The sequence below is a fragment of the Mus caroli genome, chromosome 14 (assembly GCF_900094665.2).
Source record: "Mus caroli chromosome 14, CAROLI_EIJ_v1.1, whole genome shotgun sequence".
Classification (NCBI taxonomy): Eukaryota; Metazoa; Chordata; class Mammalia; order Rodentia; family Muridae; genus Mus; species Mus caroli.
Window position 1 is genome coordinate 50,103,058 of NC_034583.1, and position 11,045 is coordinate 50,114,102.

General features: G+C 39.6%; 1 pseudogene; it reads right to left on the reverse strand.

Annotated features, from left to right (window-relative positions):
- Window positions 1-408: 408 nt before the first annotated feature.
- Window positions 409-1,416, reverse strand: LOC110309793 (annotated as a pseudogene).
- Between the last annotated feature and the right edge of the window lie 9,629 nt (window positions 1,417-11,045).

An 11,045-nucleotide genomic window follows, 5' to 3' on the forward strand; every position in this document is an offset into this window, starting at 1 on the left:
TAGCTATTCTAACAAAGTAGCTGGATGGAATCTCAGGGTTGTTTTGATTTGCATTTCCTTTGTGACCAAGACTTTGAACATTCCCTTAAGTGCTTCTTGGCCATTCAAGGTTACTCTGTTAAGAATTCTACATTTAGCTCTGTATCCCATTTTTAAGTGGGTTATTTGGTTTGTTGACATCTAATTTCTTTTGGGGGGTGCAGTGAATTTTACTGATAGTATTAAAGAAATTAAGGAGGGCTCCCTAGGTCCCTCCTATTGTTATGGGGGTCTGGGATGAAAATTGTGAGGGAGATGCTCAGTGTGGGGCTGAGTTGGGACAGCAACTCCTCAGCAACTGAGGGCCTCTCTCTTGCTCTCAGTGTCTTTGCCGGGGAGTTGGGGGGGGGGGCAGTGGTCCAGGGTTTCTTACTCCTTGGAGGTCATGTAGACCATGAGGTTCACCATTCTGTTGCTGTAGCTATATTCACTGTCATACAGGAAATGATCTTTACAAAGTTGTCAGTGAGAGCAATGCCAGCCCCAGCATCAAAGGTGGAAGAGTGTGAGTTGCTGTTGAAGTCGCAGGAGACAACGCGGTCCTCAGTGTAGCACAGGATGCCCTTTATTGGGCCTTCAGATGCCTGCTTTACTACCTTCTTGATGTCATCATACTTGGCAGGTTTCTCCAGGCGGCATGTCAGATCTACAACAGATGCATTGGGGGTAGGAACATGGAAGGATATGCCAGTGAGCTTCCTGTTCAGCTCTGGGGATGACTTTGCCCACAACCTTGGCAGCACCAGCGGATGCAGGGATAATATTCTGGGAAGCCCCATGGCCATTATGCCACAGCTTTCTAGAGGAGTCATCCACAGTCTTCTGAGAGGCAGTGATAGCATGGACTGTGACCATGAACCCTTCCACAATGCCAAAGTTGTTATGGATGACCTTGTCCAGGAGGGCTAAGCAGTTGGTGGTACAGGATGCATTGCTGACAATCTTGAGTGAGTTGCCATTTTTCTTATGGTTCACACCCATCACAAACATGGGGGCAACAACAGAAGGGGCAGAGATGATGACCCTTTTAGCTCCACCCTTCAAGTGGGCCCCAGACTTCTCCATGGTAGTGAAGATGCCAGTAGACTCCACAACATACTCAGCACCAACATCACACCATTTGATGTTAGCAGGATCTTGCTCCTGGAAGATGGTGATGGGCTTCCCGTTGATGACAGGCTTCCCATTCTCAGCCTTGACTATACTGTTGAACTTGCCATGGGTAGAGTCATACTGGAACATGTAGATCATGTAGTTGAGGTCAATTGAGGGGTCATTGATGGCAACAATCTCCACTTTGCCAAGTGCAGAGCAGAAGGCAGCCCTGGTAACCAGGCACCCAATACGGCCAAATCCGTTCACACTAACCTTTACCATTGTGTCTACGGGATGAGGCTGGCGCTGCACAAGAAGATGCGGCTGTCTCTGGAACAGAGAGGAGCAGAGAACCTGATGTCTAATTTCTTGAGTTCTTTATATATTTTGAATATTAGTCTTCTGTCAGATGTGGGATTGCCGAAGATCTTTCCCCATTCTCGAGGATGCCATTTTGTTCTATTGATGGTGTGCCCATGGCCTTGCAAAAGCTTTTAAGTTTCATGAATGTCCCATTTTTCAGTTGTTGATCTTAGTGCCTGAGCTTTTGGTGTTCGTTTTGTTCAGGAATTTGTCTCATGTACCAATAAGTTCAAGGCAGTTCCCCACTTTTTCTTCTATTTTGTGTGTCCAGATTTATGTTGAGATCTTTGATCTAATTGAACTTGAGTTTTGTGCAGGCTAGTAGATATGGGTCTATTTACATTCTTCTACATGCAGGCATCGAGTTAGACCAGCACCATTTGTTGAAGATGTGTTCTTTTTTCTATTGTACAGTTTTGGCTCCTTTGTCAAAAATCAAGGGTGTGTAAGTGTGGGGGTTTATTGCATAGTCTTTGATTTGATTCCATTGATCTACCCTGTCTGTTTCTATACCAATACCACACCATTTTTATTACTATTTCTCTGTAGTACAGCTTGAAATCAGGGATGGTGATACCTCCAGAAGTTCTTTTATTGTTCATGATTGTTTTAGCTATCCTGATTTTTTTGTTTTATCATATGAAGTTGAGAATTGCAATTTCAAGGTCTGTAAAGAACTGTGTTGGAATTTTGATGGAAATTGCATTGGATCTGTAGATTGCTTTTGTTAAGATGGCCATTTTTATCTATGTTAATCCTACCGATCTATGAGCAGGAAAGGTCTTTCCGTCTTCTGATATTGTCTTCAATTCTTTCTTCAGAAACTTGAAGTTCTTTTCATACAAAGCTTTCACTTTCTTGACAGAGTTACACAAAATATTTTATATTATTTGTGACTCTTGTAAAGAGTGTTCTTACTCAGACCATCTATCATTTGTATAAAGAAGGGCTACTGAATTTTTGAGTTGATTTTATATCCAGCCACTTTGCTAGAAGTGTTTTTCAATTACAAAAGTTCTCTGGTAGAATTTTGGGGTCACTTATGTATACTATCATATTATCTGTGAATAGCAATACTTTGTCTTCTTTCTTTTAAACTTGTATCCCTTCATCTCCTCTAGCTGTCTTATTACTCTAACTAGAACTCCAAGTAGTATGCCAAATAAGTATGGAGAGAGTGGCAGCCTTGTTTTGTCGCCGATTTTAGTGGAATTGCTTTAAGTTCCTTCCTTTAATTTAATGTTGACTATTTGCTTGCTGTACATTGCTTTTATTATGTTTAGGCATGGACATTATATCCCTGATCTCTTCAAGACTTTTTAACATGAAACCGTTGTCAAAGGCTTTTAAGGTGACTCGGGGAGAAGAATGGGAATAAAGAGTGGATATGATAAAGATACAGGTATACATGTATGGAGTTTTCAAAGAATAAATAAGGTTAACTATCAAAAAAGAACTGGAGAGTAGAAAGCATTTAGTAGGCATGGAACTATCACAGAAGGGTGGGGTTCTTGCTACTGTTGCTTGAGCAGAACTGAAGCTGCAGTTTGTGATGAATGAAGATTGCCTTGTTATGCAGGGATCCAGTTGCAACAGTTTTGGGAACTGAGGTTTCTTTTATTAAAATATTTTTAGTAGGTATTTTCCTCATTTCCATTTCCAGTGCTATTCCAAAACTCCCCCATATCCTCCCCCCAACTCCCCTACCCACCCACTCCCACTTTTTGACCTTGATGTTCCCCTGTACTGGGGCATATAAAGTTTGCAAGTCCAATGGGCCTCTCTTTTCCACTGATGGCCAACTAGGCCATCTTTTGATTCATATGCAGCTGGAGTCAAGAGCTCCGGGGTACTGGTTAGTTCATAATGTTATTCCACCTACAGGGTTGCAGATCCCATTATCTCCTTGGGTACTTTCTCTAGCTCCTCCATTGGGGGCCCTGTGATCCATCCAATAGCTGACTGTGAGCATCCACTTCTGTGTTTGCTAGGCNCCGGCATAGTCTCACAAGAGACAGCTNTATCTGGGTCCTTTCAGCAAAATCTTNCTAGTGTATGCAATGGTGTCAGCGTTTGGAAGCTGATTATGGGATGGATCCCCAGATATGGCAGTCTCTAGATGGTCCATCCTTTTGTCACAGCTCCAAACTTTGTCTCTGTAACTCCTTCCATGGGTGTTTTGTTCCCAATTCTAAGCATAAACAAACTCAAAGACAGGAACTGAGATTTCATAGTATGGTTTATGTAAACATCAGTTATTAAATATACCTCTTTGTCTATCAAGATATCAGCTATTTTTTGGTCCAGAAAACCATAATAAATTGCAGTACACTTCACCCAGTAATTGGCATTAAGAAGGGATTGATTCAGAGACTGAAGCAATGGTCACAGGCCCTATGAGTCTTCACTAGGTCCCCTGCATATATAGTGTAGATTCAGTTTAGTACATTTATGGGACTCCTGAAGGTGTGAATGAGTGGGTCTCTGATTCTTATGACTACTCTCAGGACTCTTATTTTTCTGTTTGTCTTGTTCAACTTTGATATGATGGTTTTTGTTTTATCTTTTTTTTTCTTATCTCTTAGGGACCTGTTCTTTTCTAATCAGAGACAGAATGGGAATAGATTCATATGAGAGATGAGGTGAAAAGGAAATGGCTAGAGAAGTGGGAGGGGAAACTGTATTTAGATTATATTGTACGGGGAAAAGAATTTATGTTTAATAAAAAGAAAAAGGACAAGAAGTTGGTATATTTAACTCACATTAAAAGAAAAGAAAATAGTTGATGCTATTTGTATTTAAAGATTAGAAAGTTTTAAAAAGTAATTATATATTCCCAAATATAAAAAAACAACCGTCTTGGTCCACACAATGTCATTTTCCTGGGGGAAACCATTTCTCACACTCTAAGCATTCCTCAGTTGTCTAGAGTCTTGGATATTGCTGACACCCCACAAACTTCCCTGTTCCATGTTAGTACATCTATTGGTGTTACCATTCAGGTCTTGTTTGGGAAGCCATATTGATAAAATTTCATGAATGTAGCCTCTCTGACATTTTTAAGAGACACAGTCTCACAGCAACCCTCCTGTTCCTCTGGCTCCTACAGTCCATCCATCTCTTCTGCAATGGTCCCTGAGCTTTAGGTTCAGGAATTGTGCTGCAGATGTTTCTCTGCATTTTGATTGGTTGTAATTTTCTATAGTAATCTACATCTGTTACAAAGAGACATTTCTTTGATCATTGATGATATCTTAGCTAGGGTTTCCATTGCTGTGAAGATATACCATGTCCAAGGCTACTCTTATAAAGACAAACATTTAATTGGGGCTGGCTTACAGATTCAGAGGTTTAGATAAATATCATCATAACAGGAACATAGTAGCATGCAGGCAGACATGGTGTTTGAGAAGAAGCTGAGAGTTCTGTGTCTTGATTCAAAGGCAACCAGGAGAGAATGGCATCATCAGGGAGCAGGGGGAAGGTCTCTTCCACACTGGGCAGAACTTAAGCATAGGAGGAGACCTTGAAGCTCACCCTAATAGTGACACACTTCCTCCAACAATGCCACACCTCCTAATAGTGCCACTTTCCATGGACCAAGCATATTCAAACCATCACAAATGAGAACCTCACTTATCTGTGAGTATAAGGATAAATACTTAGAATTTAGTTAAGAGTTGTTTTGCTTTAGTAAATTGGCTATTATAGTTCTCCTCTGAGAGCCATGATTTCACCAAGCCTGGATAGTCAGCCAGGTTTCCAGTACCAGGTATGGTTTCTCTCCTGTTGAGCGAACCTTAAGACCAGTGTTGGATATTGGTGATCACAGAGATATGTGTGCCTTATTGCATCTTCAGTGTGATTGTGCCAAGCTGGTCATTGTTGTTCATAGGTATAATAGGTAGGATTCCTGGCTGTCTTCTATATTTAGAAGCTTGCATAGAACCTTCTGACATTATAAGAGCTAATCCTCAAGAAAAAGATTTTCAGGTCAGATCTACCTCAGGTCCTATGGTTCCTGTGTCAGGAGTGCAAGGTTTCCAGAGACAGGGACTTGCCTTACACCACTGAAGTGATAAAAGGCAACAACAATTGCCTATAATATTTTGGAAGTATCATGAACAACCATGATTAATAACTCAAAAGGAGACTTCTGGTGCCTGATATTTTAATTTTATTAGATAGTCTATGGCTCTTAGTGGGCAGACTATAAGCCTAGAAGGGAATATTTCATATATATATTTATATATATATAAAATAAAGCATTATGTTTAATTTCAGGAAACTATAGAGCAATATGCTTCCCTGTGGCTTTTTTTGACTTTCTAACTGGTATTTTCTCCTCTTCCTTCCATATTCTGTATTTATCTCTCCCGTGCTCCCTATTTAAAGCTACCCCAATTATTCCCCATTTTCCCTTCAAATCATTTGTACTATTATTTCTCTCCCATTTCCTCCATGGTCTCCTTTTACTATCTTAGTTCCCATCATTGCTCCACGATATGTACTCATATCTGAAAAGTTAGCCTTGGAACTGAAGATGAGAGAGAATGTGTTGTGTTTGTCCATCTGAGTCTTACCTCACTCACTCACTGAGACCTTTTCTAGGTACATCCTTCACCTGAAGGTTTCATGATTTCCTATTTTCTGAGTTAAATAGTATTCTACAATGCATGTTGCCACAGTTCTGTTATCAGCCAAAGGGCGATTAGCCTGAGAAGCATGAGGAAGTGCTTAATGCTTTCATGACCCTCTTCTCTAAAGCTTGGCCAAAATAAAAAGAAACCAGAGAATGTTTGATGATGGCCACTATCACATCACTTTATACACAATAACCTCTGAAATCACACACATTGTATAACATTTCAATAGTAACGTGCCATTGGTCTGGACAACTTGACACAGGCTGGAATTATTTTGGAAGAGAGAACCTTGGTTGAGAAAATGCGTCCATTAGATTGGCTCATAGACAAGTCTATAGAGGCAATTTGTTAATTAATGATTGATGTGGGATGGCCCAGCACACTATGGATGGTATCACCCCTGAGGAGGTGTGTCTGGATTGTTTAAATAAGGAAACTGAACAAGCCAAGAAACTCAGAATATTTTAAAGAGACTCTGAACTTTTAAGTGTTGAAATATTTAAAGACCATGGGACTTTTAAAGTTATTGATGTGACAATCTGTTGTAATACTCATACTAATATGAGATCTTACAGATAAGGAATAAAGGAGAGGTTGTGTGTTTTGTGTCAATTGTCCTGGTTTTTGTGCTTACTTGTTTGTTTGTTTGTTTGTGAATTTGACATAGACAAATTCTCTGGGAAGATGAACCTTAGTTGAGAAAATGCTTCCATTGGATTGCCTGTAGGCAAGTCTATAAGGCACATCCTTATTTAATGATAGATGTGGGAGAGCCCATCCCACTGTGTGTGTGTGTACTGACCCTGGATTATATAAGAAAGCAAGCTAAGTGAGCCAGAAGAAGCAAGACAGTAATACACTTTCGTCCATAGCATCTGCTTCATCTCTTGCTTCCAGGTTCCTGCTCTAACTTCCTGCCCTAATTTCCCTTCATGAATTCCCTTCATAAATAGTCAGGTGAGATAAGGCCTTTGTTCTCCAGATTTCTTGTAGTCATACTGCTTATCACAGAGACATAAATCTAACTAAGACAGTATCATTCATACAAAAGTAATTTTGACAATATAAAATGCTCTAGTTAAATAAATCATTAGACTCTTCTGGTGGCAAGATACAAACTAAAACTTGATTTTTTTATTTAAAATTTAGATACATTGTAGATACAGTATAATTAATAATCTAGCTATGATTGAAGGGAAAAGATGTATCTTCATTTCTTTTCTGCAACTGTGATAAAGTACCCTGAAATAATAACTTAGGGGCAAATGGATTTATTTTAGCTCACAGTTTCAGGGAATAATCTATCATTTCAGAGAAAGCAGTTCAGCATGAATTAAAAGTAAATAATTGCATTACATCCACAGTCAAGAACAGATAACAATAGATGCACTTGTGTATGAGGCCTGCTGCTTCCACTCATATTTCCCCCAGGTCCCCTGCCTAGGGAATAGTGACACCCACAGTGACACAGTGAACAGTTTTCCCACCCCAATTAATGTAATCAAGATAACCCCCTTAAACATGCTTACCAGCCAACCTGACCTATATAACTCCTCACAGAGACTCTCTTTCCAAGTGATTTTAGACTGTGTCAAGTTGACAATTAAAACTAACCAGGACAAAGAGATATTATGAAAAAGGAATCAGGATTCAGTTAATTTTGGAGCGATACTGACTTTTATCAGCTTATCAGTTTCTGAACTATCACATTTAAATGCAATAGTTCTGTTTGTAAGGGGGAGCTAACATATCATACTCTATTTAGAAACATCATTATCTCCATTCACTAAATGCCAATGTCATCCATTCTCCCAGGATCACAACCAGGATCAATGTCTCCAGACGTTGGCAGAGGTTGCTTCAGTACTGTCTTTGTAAATTGGGCTACATTTCAGCACCACCAAAGTAGAATAAAACAACTTCTGACATCATGAGGAGACACACAAGGCAGAGGAAAGAAGCTGTCAAGGAATGAACGTAACTGTAGCGCCATTGTTTCAGAAATTGTGAAAAGTGACTTTCAGATGATAAACAAGACAAGTAGCTCTGTCAACAGCAAACACTTCCCATGAGAGCTACTGTAAGAGTTTGCTTAGATGTTTAAAAAGAATGGTGGCAATTCAATCCCCAACACATGAAAAAGCCATAGGAGATGCAGCAGAGATTGTGAGAAACCATGGTGTGCTTTTTCTTCTGTTGCATTTTCAACCTTAAAAAAAAAGATAATCAGCTATTTAAATGAGAATTAGATATCTCTGTGATTAAAATGATTTGAAGAAGTCATTCATGGTATTGTCGTACAACACCTGGATTTTCTGATTCATTAGATAAGGGGTGGGATAGAAATTTTCTAAAAACATTCTTAAATGACATTAACAATCTGGAAAGTATTACTCAGCACTGCTGACCTTTGGGTTCAGTGCAATCCCAATGCAAGCTTCAGCTAGTGTTCAAAGGAGAAATCCAGAAATAGATAAACTACTTTAAAAATATATCGGGACTATAAGCCAGTCAGTGTAATCTCTTAAGATAATAGAATTGGCTGACAGTATGACCTAATTTCAAGATGTGCTGTTAGTGTAGACATGGAGCTGGGGACTAGGAAAAGAGCCAGATCTATTCTATATAGTCATACATTCAGCTGGCTGTATCTTATCTCAGATCATTGCAAGTTTCCTGCCACACAGGACAGCCTCTAACTGCAAATTCCAAAGCAATGGGAGAAGGTGAGAGAATATGGTGGCAAAAGAAGAAACAAAACATCATGTTTTCTAGAGTGTTTTCATGGATGGCTTTTTCACACACACATGCATTACATGTATGTGTTCATGTGCATACACTTATGTATATGTATGTATGGAAAGAGATAAATGAAGTGGGGATGACTTAGGAGGAGGCAGCAGGCAGTAAAATGAGGTGAAGAAGGCAAGAAATGCACTGGAGAGATGAAAGGACTATTTACAAAGATATACATTCAGAAAATTTTCATAACAGAGTCCATTATTTTGTACTTTTACTAAAAATGCTCCTCAAATCATGAAGACATGAGAATATAGTTCCCTGTATTCTCCTTGGTTGACCTGAGGGGGTAGAGCACCATTTTCCCATCTCACTGACATCTTAGTGGGCAGAAGACAGTCTTCATGGCCACTTCAGTACAAGCTTCACTGGGCAAAGCTACTAGGCAGTCAATCGTCCACTCTCTCGGCCCCCCTGCTTCTCACTCCTTTGGCTCCGTTGTAGCTCTGGGATCATGTTCTCCTGACTCTGTTTCATTCTTTGGGGATGTGGCCAGATCTCCTTACCTAGGGACAGAGGTGAAGTTTTAGGTCTACTGATAGAACAATTAAGACATAATAGAACTAGTCACAGGACAGACACAAGAACCATGCTGAGAGATTACCTTCCCAACACACTCAGTAGAGAAAGTGAAAGCTGTAACTGTTTTAAAACAATTGGATACTGGTATAAATAACAAACTTTAAAACACACTGTAAATTATACTAAACTAGAAAATATTACAGCTTTAAAGATAAAAGGTAAACGTTTTCTTTTAAAAAGGAATGAATTGGGGCTAAGCAAAGATTTCACAGTAATAGCACAAAAAAAGTACAAATTATAAGAGAGAAATAAAATGATAATCTATTATTCAAAGTGAAAGACACTTGCTCCTTGAAAGACATGGTTATAAACAATAAAGGACAAGCCCACAGCATAGGGAAGATTATCAGTTTATACACTTGAACGGTCTTCCCCCAATATTTGGCAAAGTATTTTACCTGGCATAAATGATTAAGCAACCATTAACCTCCATTAATTTTAAAAGAGTGGAAAGAACTTGAAAAGATTATATCCACCTGCAAAGGACATGAATATGCATAGTCAGGGTGTGTAGGAAGAGTGCTCAGGGTTATGCCTCACAGGGAATTGCAAAAGCCTCCATTAATGGTCACTGTCCTTCACAAACAACACCCAAGGTTAGAAAGGCCACAGCTGTGCCTTCTGATGAAGAAACGGGCGGCGTTTGTCTTCCTGGTGAAACTGAAATGCTATGCTTGCCTGGAGCTGCTTTCTATGAATGCTTTCTAGAGTTTACTATATAGACGTAATGTGGTCTGGAACTTCACACACTCCACTATTACTCAAGAGACATAATGTCACTTGCTAATGAGTAATTTCTGTAAGATGTTTATAGAGGCTCTGTAAGTAAAGGCCCCAGATTTAAAAACAAGCCAACCCCATCAAGCAGAGAATCAGGACGCAAAAACACTACTCACCAGGGCACCATGAAACACTACTCAGCAGTTACAGGGAGCAGCCTCTGGACACATCCACCACCCCAGTGTAGCATGCAGAACACACCACACAAAGCCCGCAGACAACCACTGCGAGCATGCTGTTTGGTTCTGTATACAGGAACAGATCAATGGAAATATAGCGATGGCAACAGAGAGCAGGGCCAGGGCAAGGACTTGCTTGCTGAAGACACCTAGCATCTTCTGGCAAGGATGGCAATGTCCATTGTCCTACCTGAGGAAGTATATATGTTTTTCACATGTATTTTCCGATCTCACCGAGTAGAATATTTAAAGGGACTATACGGTGTCCCTAAATGTAAGTTATTTGTAAAGACAGCATCCAAAGGACTAGTTTAAGTGTCTGCCTTGTACATGAATCAAACAAACTAGGATATTCATTGTCTGATGACTAAGTACAAAACCACATCTTGATGGATTTGTTACTTCGTAACTTCTAATGAATCTGCTTAATTTCTATATTTTGACCTTTTGTCCACATTACAAACTATGAGGTATAGATATTTGATAACATATGTCCAATGGGAAGCCCTACATATAGTAAGATTTGTATGTGCATTTGACAAAATCAGGCCAAGCTCAAGCC